The sequence below is a fragment of the Rhinatrema bivittatum genome, chromosome 2, assembly GCF_901001135.1.
Source record: "Rhinatrema bivittatum chromosome 2, aRhiBiv1.1, whole genome shotgun sequence".
In the NCBI taxonomy this organism is placed as follows: Eukaryota; Metazoa; Chordata; class Amphibia; order Gymnophiona; family Rhinatrematidae; genus Rhinatrema; species Rhinatrema bivittatum.
This window is the reverse complement of record NC_042616.1, coordinates 794,773,423-794,794,287: the sequence shown is the minus strand read 5'-3', so window position 1 is coordinate 794,794,287 and position 20,865 is coordinate 794,773,423. Positions and strand designations below refer to the sequence as shown.

General features: G+C 44.8%; 1 protein-coding gene across 23 annotated transcripts in view; it reads left to right on the top strand.

Annotated features, from left to right (window-relative positions):
• The window catches only part of PTK2 (protein tyrosine kinase 2), a 1,447,287-nt gene that overhangs the window by 263,083 nt on the left and 1,163,339 nt on the right, over window positions 1-20,865 (top strand). The gene's annotated exons all lie outside the window — the stretch shown is intronic.

Here is a 20,865-nt window from a genome sequence, read left to right as displayed (position 1 = left end):
TGTTGAAGTTTTCTGCATATGCATTTGACATAACTGATTTAGGATTTGTGTGCTATCTTATCAATTATTAAAACAGAGAATACTTTACAATATTTTCTGCCATAAGCAGATTTGTGTTTTAGATTGAATTTGTCTTTCCAAATCTATGTTCAAGGCAAGTTACAATCCAGGTACATTAGGTAGGTCCTTGCTTCAGAGAGCTTGGTAAATTGAGAACAGCATTGAGAGGAGGCTTGAAGTTATATAGATTAGGCCATTTAAGTATCACGTTATTTTATTATGTGTATTTGTTTATGGGTATGTGTACATTGATTGTATTGTATTTTAGTTGTAATCCGCTCTGGCCAGATCTGATATTTAATGAGTGCTATATAAGAAATGAGAAAAAAAATACCGTATTTTTCGCTCCATAAGACGCACCTGACCATAAGACGCACCTAGGATTCAGAGGGGGAAAATAAAAAAAAAAAAAATTTGTGCTAAACCGGCTCTGGTTTAGGCGTCTTATGGAGCAAATTAGGGGAGTGCATAGCTTTTTTTTTTCCTCCCCATTTTGTTTTCGGGTCTGGGGAGGGCCATTTCGGTCCACTCCCCAGATCAGAAAACTTTTCTTTCTCTGGGAACCCCATCCCAACCCTTTAAATTAACAACCCCCACCCTCCTGACCCCCCCAAGACCTGCCGACTTAATTTACCACAACCCCCCACCCTCCTGACCCCCCCAAGACCTACCGACTTAATTTACCGCAACCCCCCACCCTTCTGACCCCCCAAGACCTGCCGACTTAATTTACTGCAACCCCCCACCCTCCTGACCCCCCCAAGACCTGCCGACTTAATTTACCGCAACCCTCCTGACCCCCCCCACAAGACCTGCCGACTTAATTTACCGCAACCCCCCACCCTCCTGACCCCCCCCAAGACCTGCCAAACGTCCCTGGTGGTCCAGCGGGGGTCCAGGAGCGGTCCGGGAAAGATCTCCTGGGCGTGGGCCGTCGGCTGCCAATAATCAAAATGGCGCCGACGGCCCTTTGCCCTCACTATGTCACTGAGACCAACCAATAGCAGCGGTCGGTCCCAGTGACATAGTGAGGGCAAAGGGCCGTCGGCGCCATTTTGATTACTGGCAGCCGACGGCCCCACACCCAGGAGATCGTTCCCGGACCCCCGCTGGACCACCAGGGACGTTTGGCAGGTCTGGGGGGGGGGGGGGGGGTGTTGCGGTAAATTAAGTCGGCAGGTCTTGGGGAGGTCAGGAGGGTGGGCGGTTGCGGTAAATTAAGTCGGCAGGTCTTGGGGGGGTCAGGGGGGTGGGGGGTTGTTAGATTTTTGTGGTTTTTTTTTTATATTCGCTCCATAAGATGCACATACATTTTCCCCCCACTTTTGGGGGAAAAAAAGTGCGTCTTATGGAGCGAAAAATACGGTAAATACCTGAGACAATGGGACAGTTAATGACTTGCCGAAATCAGATTTAAATCACTTTATTAGCATAACAGTACATGTGTTGCCAAAGTAATATACATAATGATTAAAATAAAATAGGAAAAGAAGGGAAAAAAATTACAAAATGTAACAAGGTACAAGCAACAAAGTACACAAGGTGAATTGGTAGGAGAAGCAGTATTTGAACTCTGACTTCCTGCTGCTCTAACCAATAGGCCACTTCTTTGTTGCCTCCTCTCTTCAAAATTGCTTTCGAATACTTGCTATAGTTATTAGACATAAGAGGTAAAAGTATGGAGGAATAGAAAATGGTGCCATTCAGAACTAGAAAAAGCACAGAGAAGTACAACTACTGCTAATTTTTTTTTTTTTTTTGTAACTTATTTTTATTGAGTTTTGAACATAGAAATCCAAAATGTAAAATGTACAAGCAACCCACAATAACAGGTCTGTTACAATAACGACAGACAACGCAATGACACTTGTAGCAATGACATAGGATTCTGTAAACCACATGTAGTCAAGAAGCGCCAGCATATCAATAAAGCAAAAGGTTCTAGGTGTGCGGGTTCCAATCTCAAATACTAAATCAACCGATATCATAAAAGAACAAGGCAGACATAATGGGGAAGAATCAGTAGCACACACTTTGGCATTCAAGATAAACAGTTATAAACAGATTAACAGTTCCAACTAATCCCCAATCCCCCCTCCCCGTCCCCTTCCCATCCCCCCCCCCACCCCTGGAACTTGTGTGAGGGATAAGCCATAGTACTGGACTAACACAGCAAATACCTGGATGAGGTACGAAAATGCCCATGGGTGTGAGTCTAGCTATGAGTGCGAATTACTCCACTGAATGATTCCAAGTGCCCACAAAGACCGTTCCCCATCCAGTACCTAATCAGGGTATTATGTTAGGCTTAAGATATAGCTCCAACGGCTTCCAAATATTACCCATAATTTTCTGTCTGTGTTCAGTAGCTGTTTGGGCACAGGTATACTCCAGAGTGAATAGCTTGATCAACAACCTGAACCATAAGTCATGTTGAGGAGGATCTGCGGAAATCCAACAAGCTAAAATGGCCTTTTTCCCAGTCAGGCTTACTCTACGTAAAAATTGCAGCTCATACTTTCCTAGTCCCACAGTGGAAGTCTGCATCAGCCCAAAGAGCCAGAGAATAGGGTCTGCAGGGAGCTCCATGGAGAGCAAAGAACTGCAGGTACCAATAAGTTCCGTCCAAAACAAAGAAATAGCATTACACGACCAAAATTGATGGGTAAAGGTGCCCGTCCCTACATTACACTTGGGGCACTTGGCAGAGGACGTAATGTGGGCCAAGAAAGCCCTGTCAGACGCCATATAATACCGTCTCAAAAATTTAAATTGGATCTCCCGATACAGCACATTCGCTGACCATTCCGGGATCTTCTCAAAGCATGATAAAAACTCCTGACTGGTAAGAGTGAATTCAGGCCACTGCACCCATTGTTGCCAGATTTTGGTGACTACATCACTCTGAAGATGTAACAGTAGGGCCTGATTGAAAGTCGCAATCGTGAACTTTTGCGGTTTGTGAATAGAGACTACTTTGTGAACCACCCAGAAATGAGGCGTAATCAGCGAGGTCATTTTATGCGTATTACAAAAATCACGCAATTGCCTATAGGCAAAATGGTCTGAAGGCGCCAGGTCGAATAATTGTTGCAAGTCCGAGAAGGGATGAAACTGATCCCCCTCAGAAGAAAAACACTGATACAACCAGGTTAATCCCTTCTCCCTCCATCTGTGAAAGACGGAAGTAGACATCGCTGGAGGAAAAAGTGGGTTACCACAGATCGTTAGGAAAGGTGTAAGTGACGGGGAAAATTTCGCCTGAACGCATAGATACGCCCAGGCCTTCCGACTTGCCCAAATCAGCGGTTGCGTTAGTAACCCCGCAGGCATTTGGGCTCTAGAGAGTTGGAGTAGGGGGTTTAAGGACTGCTGTTGCCACCAAGAACAAAGGAGTGCAAGGGGAGTGTATTGTGACGTATTACCCAGAATATCTTTCACATATCTGAGAAGGCACGCTAGATTATATCTACGTAAATTGGGACATCCCATACCTCCTTTTTTGGGGGGCTGAAATAGAATCGTTAAGGATAAACGAGCTTTACGTCCATTCCAAATGAATTTCCGAAATAGAGCATTTACCCCCCTACAATCCCTCCCGTCAGCCAGATCGGGGTCATTTGTAGGACGTAAAGCCATCTGGGGAGAATCATCATTTTGAGTAATTGTATTCTTCCAGAGATGGACAAGGGTAAACCTTGCCATTTCCTCAATAAAAACGATGTAGCCTCTAAAAGTGGTTCCACATTCAATCTATGGAAATCCCGCACATCGGACGGTATCTGAATACCAAGATATTTCATATGTGTAGTTACCCATTTAAGAGGAAAAGGGCCTCGCCACATAGGCTTCACTCTACCCCCAACATCCAGAGCTTCCGATTTATCCTTGTTAATACGGAGGCCAGCAAATTCCCCATACTGCTCCAGGATACCCAACAAAGGAGTTATGGACCGCTGTGGTTCCGTAAGGTATATTAATATATCGTCCGCAAAAGCAGCGATAGAGAATGTTTGATGGACTGTGCCATAACCCGGTATGGAGGGAGAACCCGCTATTTTCCTAAGTAAGGGATCAATAGCCAAAATGTACAAAAGGGGTGATAGGGGGCAGCCCTGTCGCACCCCTCGTTGTATAAGTACCTCTCCTGACTTACCACCGTTAGCCGTTATGTGCGATTTGGGCTGAGCATACAACATATGAAGATAGGTCAGAAAGTGTCCCTCGAATCCGTATCTCCGTAGTACAGAGAATAAATATGGCCAAGACACTCGATCGAATGCTTTTTCCGAGTCTAGACCAATCACTAAGGCTGGGGAACACTGCGAGAGGGAGGAGCTCATAGCTGAAAGCAATTTAAGAATGTGCTTACAGGCTGGTCTGTTTTTAACAAATCCCACCTGATATTCTGAGATTAATTGCGGGAGTATCACGTTAAGTCTGTTGGCTAAGAGCTTGGCAAGTAACTTTAAATCACAGTTCAGCAGTGAGATAGGGCGGTAAGACGCCGGAAGTAGCGGATCTTTACCGGATTTGGGGAGAACCGTTATATATGCCGTATTGAAAAATGAGGGGAATGCCCCCTTATGGACTGCATCATTAAAAAAATCAGTCAAATGGTTGGCAACATGATGTTGTAGGAGCTTGTAAAAATCAAAAGAAAAGCCGTCAGGACCTGGCGCCTTCCCCAGTTTACTAGTTGAGATGGCAGCTAAAACCTCCAGGGGTATTATAGGTCGGTTAAGGAACGATATCTGAGATTTAGTTAGATTCGGTAACTTAAGATTCACAAAGAATGCTTCTTCTTCTTCTCTGCCTCCTTCTACGTCATCTGTGTATAATTGTTCATAGAACTTACGAAAAACCTCACAGATTTCAGCTCGGGAGGAGACCCTAGTGCCCCCCTCAGTACGCATGGCAGGAATAAAGGTCTTCCCTCTATGAGCTCTAACCAAATTGGTAAGATGTTTCCCCGCTTTGTTACCAAACTTAAAAAAGTTCCTTTCCGCTACTTGAAAGGCCCTTTGTGCCCTCTGATGTAGAACACAGTTCAGATCCCTCAAGACAGCGAAATACGCCCTCTGAGAAGTAGGAGACGGGTGGGAGGCAAACTCCTGTTTTAGCTTACCCAATTTACCTTCCAATTCCAGAATAGTTTTGTTAAGATTTTTCGTTCTAGCCGCTACAAAGGAAATAATTTCACCCCGTATAACGGCTTTAGCTGTTTCCCAAAACAGTTGCGGATTCGAGGTATGTTGGCTATTGTGATTGACAAACTCTTCCCATTTGTTTTGCAAAAAAGTTTTGAAGTGCAAGTCAGAGCGAAGAAACCCAGGAAATCTCCACAGCCTTTCTCCACTGTCCCGAGCGTGAAAATGTATATCCACCCAAATTATTGCGTGGTCAGACACCCCCTGTAAGCCAATCACAGCATCAGAAACAAAATGTAGCCCTTCTTTCGGTATCAGGATATAATCTATACGTGATAGGGAGGCATGCACCCTAGAAATGTGGGTAAAATCTTTTTCTGTGGGATGTAACGTCCGCCATATGTCCAGTAAAGAGAACTCAGAACATAAGAATGGGACCCCCTTACCCTCCCTGTTAGGGAGCAAGGCACTCGAAGGCGTCTTGTCTATGCAAGGATCCGCTGGTAGGTTGAAATCCCCCGTCACAATTAAATAACCCTTGGCGTGTTCTACCAGCTGTTCCAATACAAAAATGAAAAAGGGGTGAGAGTAGGCATTAGGAGCGTAGAGAGTGCAGATAGTCACTTCTTGACCATTAAGATGGCCTGACACCAAGAGAAATCTACCTTCCTCATCTCGCACCGTGTTAGAGACAGTAAAAGAAGCAGCTTTATTTACTAAAATAGCTACTCCCCCTTTCTTCCCTTTAGCCTGAGTGTAATAGCAATCACCCACCCAATCCCTTTTGAGTTTACTGCTTTCTAGTGCAGAGAGATGGGTTTCCTGCAAACAAGCGACCGTCGGTTTATGGGATTTAAGTTGTTTGAGGATTTTATAGCGTTTAACCGGTGATCCCAGTCCATTGACATTCCAAGATATTATTCGGGTGTTATCAGCCATGAGAAAAATAAGGACCCATTGTAAGATAAGGTAAGAATCGTACCACAGTGATTAATGCTATGACTCTACCCTCCACCGAATAAAAAGACAATGTGAATTCCCCACGTACCCTCTTCCAGTTGAAAGACACCAACCCAAATCCAAATCCCCCGTACGCACTCACTCTGTGTCTAACGCCCCATCGGGAACACTCACACTCCTTAGCAACCCACACGCATCCCAAATATTCCACACACACAAGTTCTCTTACTGCTAATTTTAAAGGTGCTACTAAATATACACAGCACTGTACTTAAACACTTAAGAGATGTCCTTTGCTCAATGGAGTTTAGTCATTCAAGACATGCATTCATGACAGACAGACCATGGAAAGTGTTTTTGTTGTAGAGAAATAGTTTGGATTTAAAAGCAGCTTCAAAAAGGTCAGTTTTTAGAACTCATGCCTTAGTGCAGATGTGAGTAGAATTTGTCTACAAGTACATGAAGGATATCCCATCATGTGTGCCTTTTCCTTCGCATGACCCAGTTCTGGAGAAATTTATATCTCAGATTGTGTCCCAGTCTTCTGTATATCATTACCAAAACCCTCCACTTAGTAACATAGTAAGTGTCAGCAGAAAAAGACTCTAGGTCCATATAGTCTGCTGAGCAAACTTATGTTTGTTTGTTTCTTTTTTTTTTTTTTTTTTTAAATCTGTTTTTAAAGTAATTATTCTGTGCAGATTACCTCATCAACCCGGGATAGCCTTTTCTTCGACTCCATCATTTAGCCACTAGGAATCGTCTGTGTTTATCCCATGCCCTTTTGAATTTCTTTCTCTTTGTCCTCACTACTACTTCTGGGAGGGCCTTCTATTCATCTACCACCCTTTCCATGAAGAGCTTTATATTAGGGCTCCCTTGTTCTACAGTTTTCTTTCCACCGAAAAAGTTTTCTTTCCACCGAAAAAGGTTTGGTATCTCTGCATTATTATCTTTCACGTATTTAAAAACCTGTATCATATCATCTCTCTTCTCTCATCCAATGTATACATATTGTCATGAAGTGAGTGTCCTTGGGCTGTGGCTTAATGGGTGCAGCACTGCAGGTGGACCAGCTGGGCTCACGCCAGTATGTGGACATGCTCGACCTGGGACTAGATCTAGACTCCCTGTACCAACCATTTCCCCCACAGTTTGAGCCCTTTGTTTCTGAGGCTGGCAGGACTTGGGTGAGTCCAGCAAGGAGTGTTTGGAGCATAGCAGGGATCAGGGCAGGTGGCAAACCGGTAGAGTGAATGTCCAGGCAGAGGTCGAGGCAGGCAGCAGTCAGACGAAGTCAGAATATGGGCAGAGGTGAAGGCAAATAGCAATCAGGCAGACGTCAAAACATGTGGCAATTAGGCGAAATCAGAATCCGGGCCGAATTCAAGGCGGGTGGAAATCAGTTGAGGTTAGAATCCAGGCAGGGGTCAGGTAACGCGAGGACAGTCCAAGAGACAAGGGCAGGTAGGTCAAGGAAGGAAGGAGGAGCTGAAGGACTGGGAGAAGGCAAGACCAGGACTGGAACAGAAAAGGCACAGTCAGGCAAAGCACAGACAGGAAGAGGAGGACTGGAACAGAGGGTAAAAGCAGGTTATAAAACCACCAGCATTACAGGCAGAAAGCATGGCAGGGGGGGACCTGTTGCTGAGGCACTGGATGATAGTGAGAGTGCAGCTTATATGGCCCAATGTCAGCAGGAGCTGCTGAGTGGATTCTCGCCCCGGCACCTTCAAGTTCTGGGAATGCACACACCTAGTGAGCACTGATGTCTGTGTCCTGCAGCCAGGCAGCGTGTGGAGGCTGAAGGTGTCTGCCGTTGTGGTCCAAGTGCTATGGTTGGCAAAATGTTTATTTATTTATTTATTTATATTCTTTTTTATACCGAAATATAGCATAGTGCCTTCATTCCGGTTTACAGTGTAACAACACATTCATACAATGAACAGTTATAAAATTATAAATATAACATCAAACAAAGATAGAATATATATATATATAACATCTCAGTAAAAACAGTTTATAACACGTTAGAATGAAGGTGGTTGTGAAAGGTATATATAGATCATATCATTCTGCGTATGATTGTCTAAACAACCATGTTTTTAGTTCTTTTTTTGAAGTTTTTGGGATCTTTGATGGAGCTTAGGTATCCTGGGATAGAGTTCCATTCTTTTGGTCCAGCTATAGAGAAGGCTCTATGTCTCGAAGAGGATAGTTTTGCAGAGGAGAGAGGAGGAATGAATAGTAATTTGTCAGAAGATCTTGAAGGGCGGGGTGATTTGTGAATTGTAATCATGTTGTCCAGGGATGAGTTGTTGTCTTTGTAAATTTCGTTATGTGGGATGGTTAATGATTTGTATCTTATTCTCTGTGAAATAGGTAACCAGTGAAGGTTTTTTAGGGTTGGAGTGATGTGATCAAACTTCTTTTTTCCGGTTAGTACACGTGCAGCAGCATTTTGAAGTAATTGTAGTGGTTTTAGGGAGGATTTTGGAAGTCCTAAGAAAATTGCGTTGCAATAATCCAGACTTGAGAAAATGAGGGTCTGAAGAATTGTCCTGAAGTCATTTGGGTATAGTAGTGGTTTGAGATGTTTTAGTATCTGGAGTTTATGAATGTTATACACATTTAGGTCTTTCCGTCTCATCATATGGAACCTGTGCCATCTCCACTAACAAAGGTCATTCTCCCTTATCTGTCTAGACATTGATTTAGAAGAGGATTCAGACTCGTCTTTTGGGGGAGGTGGTCTTATTCTATGAATCATTCTTAGGGTTGCCTCCAGAACCCTACTCAGAAGTACTACCCCTCTGATCTTTCACACCCAGCTTTCATATGAAAATGTTAGTTTCTTTTCCTGTAGAAGAAAATTCAGAATCAACAGGACATTTTACAGGAGTTTTAAAATTTTTTTAAAAGCCCCAAAACTGCCATCTGCAGTTCCCATTTACAAGGGGGAAACACCTTTATCTGCTTTTACCAGCAGCAAGAAAAATTGTCTTAAAATACAAAGTAAACAACTGTCCAGGCCATGATAAAAGTTGAGCTTCCCTACTACTCAGTTTTAATGCAACAGAGTCAAAGCTATTTTCTAATACTCCTCCTGAAATAAAATCCAAGACTTTTGGACATCACTGGAAAAAAAGTTTGTCAGCAATGTTTTAGAGCAGAATTTCAGTTCATCTGTTTCAGATGGTGCAATATCTGTAGAATTATTTTCATAATGAGAATCTTTGTAATCACTTCCTACTGGACTTTAGTCTTTCATTGTTTCGTACCTTAATGAATCTGATGAATGTATGAAACATCTGATAAGACATACAAAGATGTCATACTGGGTCAGACCAAGGGTCCATCAAGCCAAGCATATTGTTTCCAATGTATAAGGTGGCCAATCCAGGTTCAAAGTACCTGGCAAGTACCCAAAAATTAAGTAGATCCCATGCTACTAATGCCAGTAATGGTAGTGGCTATTCTCACAGGACAAGCAGGATGGTAGTCCTCACATATGGGTGACATCAGGATGGAGCCCAATCATGGAAAACTTCTGTCTTTCCAGAACTTTGACTGGCCCCTACTGGGCATGCCCAGCATGGCACTAACCCTGCAGCCAGCAAGGGTCCCCCTTCAGTCTTCATTTTTCCGCGAAGCAGTAGCCTCGTGGTAAAGGAGCTCTGAAGAGATTCCTGACAGGAATTTTCCTCACGGAATTATTAAACGTTAAAACTGCCCCACAGGGGTCCCTCCTCAAACTTTTTCTGACTGCGGTACTTCGGTAAGTTTTTACCAGTTTTTCCATCGATTACAGTCTAGTTTGGCCCTCGCGGCTTACTGGCCGTCGACCGTACTGCGGCTCGATTTTTTTTCAATGGCCATGGCATCGGGGTTCCGTCGGTGCCCGGACTGTACTTGCACCATGTCTATCACAGACCCCCATAAAGTCTATGTAGTGTGTCTAGGCCATGAGCATGATTCCTGAATTGCACCAAATGTGCCCTAATGACACCAAAATGTCGCAAGGCCAGAATGGAGAAGATGGAACTCCTCTTTCGTGCTCAAACCCCGACTTCGTCCATTGCATCGACGTCGTTGGAACCGGCATCGTCCACAGACTGGTGACCGACCGCCATTGACGACTTCACGGCCATCGACACCCTCTACTCCCCCTCAGGATCGATGGGATCGCAGGGAGAAACATCGCCATCGACACCGTAAGACTCGGACCATCGAGGGAGCGAAATCATCGACCTCGCCATAGTCCGAGCCACTGTCGAAGAAGCACCCCATCCAGGAAAGGCACAGTCCATTCCTGCGACCGGGTCACTGAGGCAACCCACACCCGATCGGGGTTCGGGAGCCGTGACTCCGCCTGTAACGGTGGTTCCTCCGGCTATGCCTCTGCCTCCTCCTTCTGTTCTGGAGCCGGCGCTGCTTGCTCCAGGTCTCTGAGAAGAACTGGACTGGCTGGTTCAGGAGGCCATTGACAAGGCAATGCAATGTCTTCAGGTTCCTCCGACACCGGCACCGATTGTGGAACCCACCATCGACCCGATTCCGGCAGCGCTGGCACCGCTGCTATCCAGGATGGAGGTGCTGATGGCCGCCTTTCCACCAATGGATCCCGGGTCTCCGCTGGCTCCGATGCCCTCCCCGGTGACAGCATCATCGGGAGGAGAAACACCGTTCCGCATTCCTTCATTGGGAGTTTTGCCTCAGCCATTGGTGCCAATACGTCTGTCGGCGCCACCGAGTCATCCATCGATGTCCTCGATGCCTGCACCGGTGCCTTCGATGTCTTCATCGGTGCCTCCGGTAATTCCTCTGATTCTTTCGGAGCCTAGACCGGGACCCTCAGGTATCCAACCTCCTCTGCTTCCTCGAGGGAAGTCTGCTGATCCTTATGATACTTGGGGTGATGATACCTCATCAGACACCGATGACTTACCTTCACCACCTTCACCCACTGAGAGTAGAAAGCGTTCTCCTCCAGAGGACCTCTCATTTATAAATTTTGTGAAGGAAATGTCTGAATTGGTTCCTTTTCAACTACAGACGGAACAAGATGATAGGCACCAGATGATGGAGTTACTCCAATTCCTGGATGCCCCCAAGGTGATCACGTCTATTCCCATCCATCAGGTCCTTCTTGATCTCCTCAAAAAGAACTGGGAAAATCCTGTATCAATTGTTCCAGTACACAGAAAGACTGACACCACTTATTTAGTTCTGTCAGCCCCAGGCTTTCAAAAATCACAGCTTGATCACCACTCGTTTGTGGTAGAGTCTGCACAAAAGAGGGCAAAACCTCACTCGTCTACCCCTCCTGGTAAGGAACAGAAATTCCTGGACAACATTGGTCGACGAGTATTCCAAGGGGCCATGCTCATCTCCCAAATTGCTGCCTATCAACTTTATATGACCCAATATAACAGGGTCATCTTTAAGCAGATACAGGACTTCTCAGATTCTCTGCCTCAGCAATTCCAAGACCAACTACAAACCATTGTAAGCAAAGGTTTTGAGGCAGGCAAGCATGAGATCAGAACATGACATTTTTGACACCTCTACCAGAGTGTCTGCAGCGGCTATTTCAGCGAGACGGTGGGCCTGGCTCAAGTCTTCTGACCTTCGCCCAGAAGTGCAAGACCGGATGTCCAACCTACCATGTGTAGGAGATAATCTGTTCTGTGAACAGATCCAACGCACGGTGGCTGAATTAAGACCATCATGAGACCCTAAAACAGCTCTCTTCGATGCCTTCCGACTTCTCCTCAAAGCAGCCCTTTAGAAAAGGACTCTAAGAAGTCGTTCTACCGTCCAAGGAAGTCCTACCTGCTACCAGCCAGATCCCGTGCTACGAGACCTTATCAAAAACATCAGTCTCGCCAAACCCGAAAACAAAAACCACAAGCAGCTCCCCAGCCAGGGCCTGCTTCAGGTTTTTGACTTCCACTTAGAGAGCAGCAGCCAGATTCCTCTATCGCACATACCAGTGGGAGTTTGACTGTGCCACTTTCACAACATATGTGGCATTCAGTCACAACTGACCAATGGGTATTGGCAATCATTGCTCAGGGTTACCATCTGAACTTTCTTGCCCTGCCACCGGACTCCCCACCTCTACAGACGTGGAGAACATCCGATCACTCCATTCTTCTGGAACAAGAGGTCTCCCTCCTTCTCCAGTCAAGAGCAATAGAACCTGTTCCACACTCTCAGCAAGGTCTAGGGTTTTATTCCCGGTACTTTCTAATCCCCCAAAAAATCGGGGGGTGTTCGTCCAATTCTGGACCTACGTGCTCTCAGCAAGTGCCTCCAGCGGGAAAAGTTCAAGATGGTAACCTTGGGATCGCTTCTACTTCTTCTACAAAGAGGAGACTGGCTCTGCACTCTCGACCTCCAGGATGCATACATACATATTGCAATAAGTCCAGCTCATCGCAAGTACCTGAGGTTTTTAGTGGGCCCCAAGCACTATCAATAACGAGTGCTTCCGTTCGGCCTAGCATCTGCACCACGAGTCTTTACAGAATGTCTCGTAGTCGTTGTAGCTTTCCTCAGGAAACAAGGCGTTCACGTCTACCCCTATCTGGATGACTGGTTAATAAGGGCTCTGACTCAGCAAGCTGCTCTTTCATCCCTCAATCTAACCCTACACACTCTAGTTTCATTAGGATTTTTCATCAGTTATGAAAAATCCTATTTAGTCCCATCTCAAACCTTGTCGTTCATTGGGGCAGACTTGGACACCTTGCAGGCAAAGGCTTTCCTGCCTCGACAACTAGCACTAACTCTCGTGTCTCTCGCTCACCAGATGCAGTCTCAGCACACTGCGACCGCTCGCCAATTTCTCGTCCTTCTGGGACACATGGTGTCCTCAGTCCATGTCACACCAATGGCCCGCTTAGCCATGAGACTCATGCATTGGACTCTGAGGTCTCAATGGATTCAAGCTATTCAGCCTCTGTCAGCCATTGTCCACGTCACCGACTGACTCCGTCTGTCTCTCGCCTGGTGGAAAAATCAGACCAATCTCCTCCAGGGATTGCCTTTTCAGACTCCGAATCCTCAAGTCATTCTCACCACCGATGCTTCCAACCTCTGGTGGGGAGCCCATGTAGCCCATCTACAGACACAAGGCTCTTGGTCTCCAGAGGAAGCCAAACATCAAATAAATTTCCTGGAGCTTCGAGCAATAAGATATGCTCTCAGGGTTTTTCAGGATTGCCTGTCAAATCAGGTCACCCTAATTCAGATGGACAATCAGGTGGCCATGTGGTACATCAACAAACAGGGAGGCACAGGCTCCTTCCTTCTGTGTCAGGAAACTTCTTCACTCCTGTGACCTAAAATATCTCACATGGAAAGTGATTTTCCTTTTGGCTATCACTTCTCGCAGGGTTAGTGAGTTACAGGCCCTAGTTACCTATTCGCCTTACACTAAACTCATGTAGGACCCGGCGGTACTCCGCACTCACCCTAAATTTTTACCTAAGGTAGTTTTGGATTTTCATCTCAATCAATCCATCATACTACCTACCTTTTTTCCCAGGCCCCATTCCAATCCAGGGGAACAGGCTCTGCATACCCTTGACTGTAAACAGGTTCTAGCTTTTTATCTAGACTGTACACTTGCTCACAGGAAGAGCACTCAATTGTTCGTCTCTTTCCACCCTAACAAATTAGAGCAACCTGTGGGTAAGCAGACCCTCTCCTCCTGGTTGGTGGACTGCATATCCTTTTGCTATCAGCAAGTGGGCATTCCTTTTCAAAACCGTGTTAAGGCACACTCTGTGAGGGCCATGGCGACTTCAGTAGCACACCTACAATCAGTGCCACTTCCTGACATTTGCAGGGGTGCCACCTGTAGTTCTCTCCATAGCTTTGCAGCCCACTATTGCTTGGACAAAGCCGGAAGACAAGATTCCATCTTCGGCCAGTCTGTCCTGCGTAACCTGTTTCCAAAGTAACGTACAAACATCCTTCCACCTGCCCGGTGGGGTTCAGGATGCTCTCTACCAAATTCCACCCCAGTTGTTGTGCCGCCTGCACGCCGTTGGGTACATTTGGTACATGTTCGGACATCCTCAGCTCGGTACTCACCCATATGTGAGGACTACCATCCTGCTTGTCCTGTGAGAAAGCAAATGTTGCTTACCTGTAACAGGTGTTCTCACAGGACAGCAGGATGTTAGTCCTCACGAAACCCGCCCGCCGCCCCGCGGTGTTGGGTTCGTAACATTTTTGTTTTATTTTTCGGCACTGCCTGTAGCTTTCAAATAAGACTGAAGGGGACCCTTGCTGGCTGCAGGGTTAGTGCCATGCTGGGCATGCCCAGTAGGGGCCAGTCAAAGTTCTGGAAACTTTGACAGAGGTTTTCCGTGATTGGGCTCCATCCTGATGATATCACCCATATGTGAGGACTAACATCCTGATGTCCTGTGAGAACACCTGTTACAGGTAAGCAACATTTGCTTTTTCAAAGTCAACTTGAGAGGCAAAAACTCACAGTAAAAACTTTTAAAAATATATCCGAAGCAGAAAGCCTGTGAGGGAGTCAGTTGGACCGTTAGATGATCGAGGGGTTAAAGGGGCACTTAGAGAAGATAAGGCCATCGCGGAAAGATTAAATGATTTCTTTGCTTTGGTGTTTACTGAAGAGGATGTTGGGGAGGTACCCGTAATGGAGAAGGTTTTCATGGGTAATGATTCAGATGGACTGAATCAAATCACGGTGAACCTAGAAGATGTGGTAGGCCTGATTGACAAACTGAAGAGTAGTAAATCACCTGGACCAGATGGTATACACCCCAGAGTTCTGAAGGAACTAAAAAAATGAAATTTCAGAACTATTAGTAAAAAATTGTAACTTATCATTAAAATCATCCATTGTACCTGAAGACTGGAGGATAGCAAATGTAACCCCAATATTTAAAAAGGGCTCCAGGGGCGATCCGGGAAACTACAGACCGGTTAGCCTGACTTCAGTGCCAGGAAAAATAGTGGAAAGTGTTCTAAACATCAAAATCACAGAACATATAGAAAGACATGGTTTAATGGAACAAAGTCAGCATGGCTTTACCCAGGGCAAGTCTTGCCTCACAAATCTGCTTCACTTTTTTGAAGGAGTTAATAAACATGTGGATAAAGGTGAACCGGTAGATATAGTATACTTGGATTTTCAGAAGGCGTTTGACAAAGTTCCTCTTGAGAGGCTTCTAGGAAAAGTAAAAAGTCATGGGATAGGTGGCGATGTCCTTTCGTGGATTGCAAACTGGCTAAAAGACAGGAAACAGAGAGTAGGATTAAATGGGCAATTTTCTCAGTGGAAGGGAGTGGACAGTGGAGTGCCTCAGGGATCTGTATTGGGATCCTTACTTTTCAATATATTTATAAATGATCTTGAAAGAAGTACGACGAGTGAGATAATCAAATTTGCAGATGACACAAAATTGTTCAGAGTAGTTAAATCACAAGCAGATTGTGATAAATTGCAGGAAGACCTTGTGAGACTGGAAAATTGGGCATCCAAATGGCAGATGAAATTTAATGTGGATAAGTGCAAGGTGATGCATATAGGGAAAAATAACCCATGCTATAATTACACAATGTTGGGTTCCATATTAGGTGCTACAACCCAAGAAAGAGATCTAGGTGTCATAGTGGATAACACATTGAAATCGTTGGTACAGTGTGCTGCAGCAGTCAAAAAAGCAAACAGAATGTTGGGAATTATTAGAAAGGGAATGGTGAATAAAACAGAAAATGTCATAATGCCTCTGTATCGCTCCATGGTGAGACCGCACCTTGAATACTGTGTACAATTCTGGTCGCTGCATCTCAGAAAAGATATAATTGCGATGGAGAAGGTACAGAGAAGGGCTACCAAAATAAGGGGAATGGAACAACTCCCCTATGAGGAAAGACTAAAGAGGTTAGGACTTTTCAGCTTGGAGAAGAGACGACTGAGGGGGGATATGATAGAGATGTTTAAAATCATGAGAGGTCTAGAACGGGTAGATGTGAATCGGTTATTTACTCTTTCGGATAGTAGAAAGACTAGGGGGCACTCCATGAAGTTAGCATGGGGCACATTTAAAACTAATCGGAGAAAGTTCTTTTTTACTCAACGCACAATTAGACTCTGGAATTTGTTGCCAGAGGATGTGGTTAGTGCAGTTAATATAGCTGTGTTTAAAAAAGGATTGGATAAGGTCTTGGAGGAGAAGTCCATTACCTGCTATTAAGTTCACTTAGAGAATAGCCACTGCAATTAGCAATGGTTACATGGAATAGACTTAGTTTTTGGGTACTTGCCAGGTTCTTATGGCCTGGATTGGCCACTGTTGGAAACAGGTTAGCAGTGTGACTTTGTCTGAAAGTGTATTTTTGATTTGTACCTGGAAACATCTATTGTTTAAGTATGATTCAAACCATTTTATTGTTTTATTAGTAAGTCCTATTTCTTTGTCTATTGATTAGTATTCTGTGATTTACAGTGTCAAATGCAGCAGAGGGATCTAATAGAACCAGAATGTAGTGTGTTCCTGTATCGAATCCTCTTAAGATATTATCTGATAGAGCTAATAGCAAGGTTTCTGTGCTGTAGTGTTTGCGGAATCCATGTTGTGCTGGGTATAATATGTTGTTATTTTCAAGGTGGTTTGATAGTTGTTTTTGAACTGCCTTTTCGATTAACTTGGCTATTAGGGGTAAGTTGGAGACTGGTCTGTAGTTGCTAAGATTTAGGGGGTCGAGGTTTTTTTTTCTTAATTGGTTTGATTATGGCTCCTTTCAAGGTGTCCGGCATTACTCCATCTAGTGAGAGGTTGATGATTTTAGTTAGTGTTGGGGTTATTGTGTTGGCTAGTTTTTTAAAATTCTGTAATGGGTATAGTGTCGATTACTTGGGTAGCAGGGTTCAATTGATTAATCATTTTCTCGACTTCAGAGTGTGAAGCCTCCTCAAATTCTGACCAGATACTGATGTCTCTGGTGGGCATCTTAATCTCTTGTTTTGTAGTGTTAGGGATTTTTTTTTTCTTAGATTATCAATTTTGTCTTTAAAGAATTGTGCTACATCATTGCATTGGTTTTCTTGTAGGGTTAACTGATTGTTAGTATTGTCGCTTGTTAGGTTGTTTACTATATTAAATAGGGTTCTCGCGTTATTTGCAAATTTTTCTATTTTTGAGCTGTAGTATTTCTTTTTGGTGTCTAAAATTGTTTTTTTGTAGTATGCTAGTTGTTTTCTGTACTTTGTTAAATTCTTAGTTGATTTGTTTTTTTTCCATTCTTTTTTTGTTTCTAACCGGTCGATACAGTAACGTGCGGTTAAAGATTCCCCGTCTGTAACGTGCTGGGAGCGCACAATACAGACGAGTAAGGCCATCCAGCGATACAGTCTCCAGTTTCACGCGTCCTTAGCGCTTTGTAAAATAGACACATAACCCTTTCTGCACCCAGCATGTAAATGAACGAAAAAGCTGTATAATGAAGGAATTAGCTATTCCCCTCCGATACTGTAACGGGCGCTGATATTATCTCCTTAGGAACCCGCTGTTTTGCCGCGGCCTTAACGTGCTAGTTTACCGCCTCCCCCTAGTAGGAGTTAGGACTGTGAGTCTAGTAACAAATCCATCGACACCGCTTAAGATACTCAAAAACAATAAAACAATAAGCCTGGCACCCTCCTTGATGTAGTACGTCCCGGATGCCCCCCCCTCCCCAGCGCGCCCGCCACTACCCCTTTCATCAGCTGCATCCACCCATTATGCCCCTCACGGGCATGTCCCGCTTCACAGAGCGCTCCCACTCAAATCCGTTCATGGGTATATACCCTTTCGCCCCCCTCACAGCGCCATGCTACCACTGCGACCCGGCAGTCCCGTGAGGCCTACAAAAAAAAAAAAAAAAAATCCCCTGCTCCCGCGCCCCCGCACTGGCCCGCCGACTCGACCCCCCTCCTCCCGATCGGGCGGGTAGGCGGCGGCGAAAAGCAAAAAAAACCAAAATCAATTTTTTTTTTCCCCAAAAAGCGACATCACACAATGCATAAAATAATTTCTCCAGCCTTAAAGCGTCAATTTTGGTTTTTTCCAAAAGTGACTTACTTTTGGGATCTGTCAAGATCCCAAAAGTAAGTCGCAAAAGTAACTTACTTTTCTGAAGCCATCAGGAACACGATCTTAGCTCCTCCGGACGAAGACGAAGATGGCCGCCTGCACGAGGAAAGCGTGCAATTGGCAGCTGAAGACGTGACGTCACGACGTTTGGCGTCACGAGATGTGACGTCACGTCTTCAGCGGCCAATTGCACGCTTTCCCCCGTGCAGGCGGCCATCTTCGTCTTGAGCTACGATCGTGATGGCTTCAGAAAAGTAAGTTACTTTTGCGACTTACTTGACAGATCCCAAAAGTAAGTCGCTTTAAGGCTGGAGAAATTATTTTATGCATTGTGTGATGTCGCTTTTTGAAAAAAAAAAAAAATTGCTTTGGTTTTCGCCGCCGCCTACCCGCCCGATCGGGAGGAGGGGGGTAGAGTCGGCGTGCCAGTGTGGGGGCGCGGGAGCCGGGGATTTTTTTTTTTTTTTGTAGGCCTCACGGGACTGCCAGGTCGCAGTGGATGCAGCTGATGAAAGGGGTAGTGGCGGGCGCGCTGGGGAGGGGGGGGGGCATCCGGGACGTACTACATCAAGGAGGGTGCCAGGCTTACCGAACTGCTGCTATTGCCTCTGCTCGCAGGTCTATTTCGCTGGCTTGCTGCACGCTTTCGCTTTGCTCGGCTCTGCTTTTTCTCCTCTCCCGTCTGTCTTCGCCGCTGTGCCTCACCTCCTCCCGGAGCAAGGCTGCTTTCGCGTCCTGCTCCGGGAGGAGGAGAGACACAGCGACGAAGCAACAAAGACTTTTCGTGTTTTTTACACTTCCTGGTGCCTGTCATTCCAAATGCCATTTGAAATGACATTTGAAATGACAGGTACCAGCGCACCCAGGTTACTGTATAGGCGCTGTATTAAGCGCCTATACAGTAAAATGGGTTGCGTGGGCATAACCCTTCCCTAACGCTTTAAAGCTGCGGCATGCATTTGCATGCAATTAGAAGAGAGTATCGGGGACTTAGTGAAGAGAACTGTGCGTGCGGGGAGGAAGGGTGCGCCTGACACTGCCGCACTGTTTCTACTGCGGCCTTACTGTATCGACCCGTAAGTATCTGTTTTACTTCTTTGATTTGTTCACTATACCATGGAATTTTTAACTTTGGTTCTTTAATGTGGGCCATTTTTAGAGGATTTAGTTCGTTAGCTAAAGCAGTGGTTTTGTTTAAGCAGTCAGTTGTAGCGTTGTGGCTATTTACGTAGTTGATGTGTATTTCATCGATTAATTTGTCTTTAAGAATATCTGTGTTGAAAGGGGGGCAGTATGAGAATTCAGCTGGTTCCATGTTTTGTTTTTTTATTGGTCCTTTGTTTTTGATCTGGGAGTTAATTAGGAAGTGGTCTGACCATGGGATTTGTGTGTATTCGGTTTTTGTTTTCAAGGATACTACTGATAATGAAGGTTAAATCTAATGGCTTTGTGTGTTTATCTGTGATCAGTTGGAACCCTAATGCAGTCATGTCTATTAGTGTTTGGCAGGTATTAGATAGGGGGAGAGCGTCCATGTGTAGATTGAAGTCGCCTAATATTATGGTGGGTTTAGATGGGTTGTGAAAAATTCTATTAGTGGGGAGATATTTAGTTCGAGGAGACTGGGTGGGCAGTAAACCAGACAGATTTGAAAATGGTTAGTCTCAAAAAGGGCAATTTCATGATTCATTGGCACTGTGGTGGAGAATAATTTAGTTTAAAATGTTTTATTAATAATAATCCGCCCCCTCTTTTTTATTTATTCTCGAGATCGAGAAGACCTCGTATTTTTTGTTTGGTAGCTAATTCTTTAGAACTACATCTGATTTTTTTTTTTTTTTTAGCCATGATTCTGTTATTGCTATAAATGACTTTGCTTTCTCGTTCCACAATCACCTATGCCCTATCCATCCATCCACAAAATTCTTCTTTTCTTACCAGCCATCTGTCCTCAGTCCACACTTTTATATCACCCATCCATTGCCAAACCATCTTCCCCTCAATATCCTTTACATACTACTTCTTCCTCTATCATCCATCGGTCTTCAAACCATCTTTTCCTCCTCTTTTTATCTATTTGCATCTGCTTCTTCCTTGTGTTAGCCACAACTATTTAGAAACAAACTGTCCTCTTCCCCTCCCAGACATCTGGAAACCTCAATTTCCCTCTTTTTGCAGCTACTGTTGTACAACAGTTTGATACTGCTCCAGAGGCCTGTAGCATAACTGATTTTTCATCTTCAGCTCTTCCTTCCTTGGTGGCCCATCTCCTTATGCTGGCAGTCTTGGCCCCTTCCATACAAATCCTAGCTTATGCTTTATTGGCCCTGGCTCTTTTTGCTTCTTCTCTGATGCCTGCTCTTCTGTTACTGACTCTGGTCTTGGTAGCCTCTGTTCCTTTGGCCTTGTCCCTGGTAGTGAGAACTTGCATATGTTGCTGATGGAATGCCAGCTCAATATCACACTATAGATGAGCTTTGCTACTTTTCTTTTTGTTTTTTGAGCATTGTAAACTCAGGAAGATTGTTCCCTGCCTACTTTAAACATCTTCGATCTTTTGCTTTTGT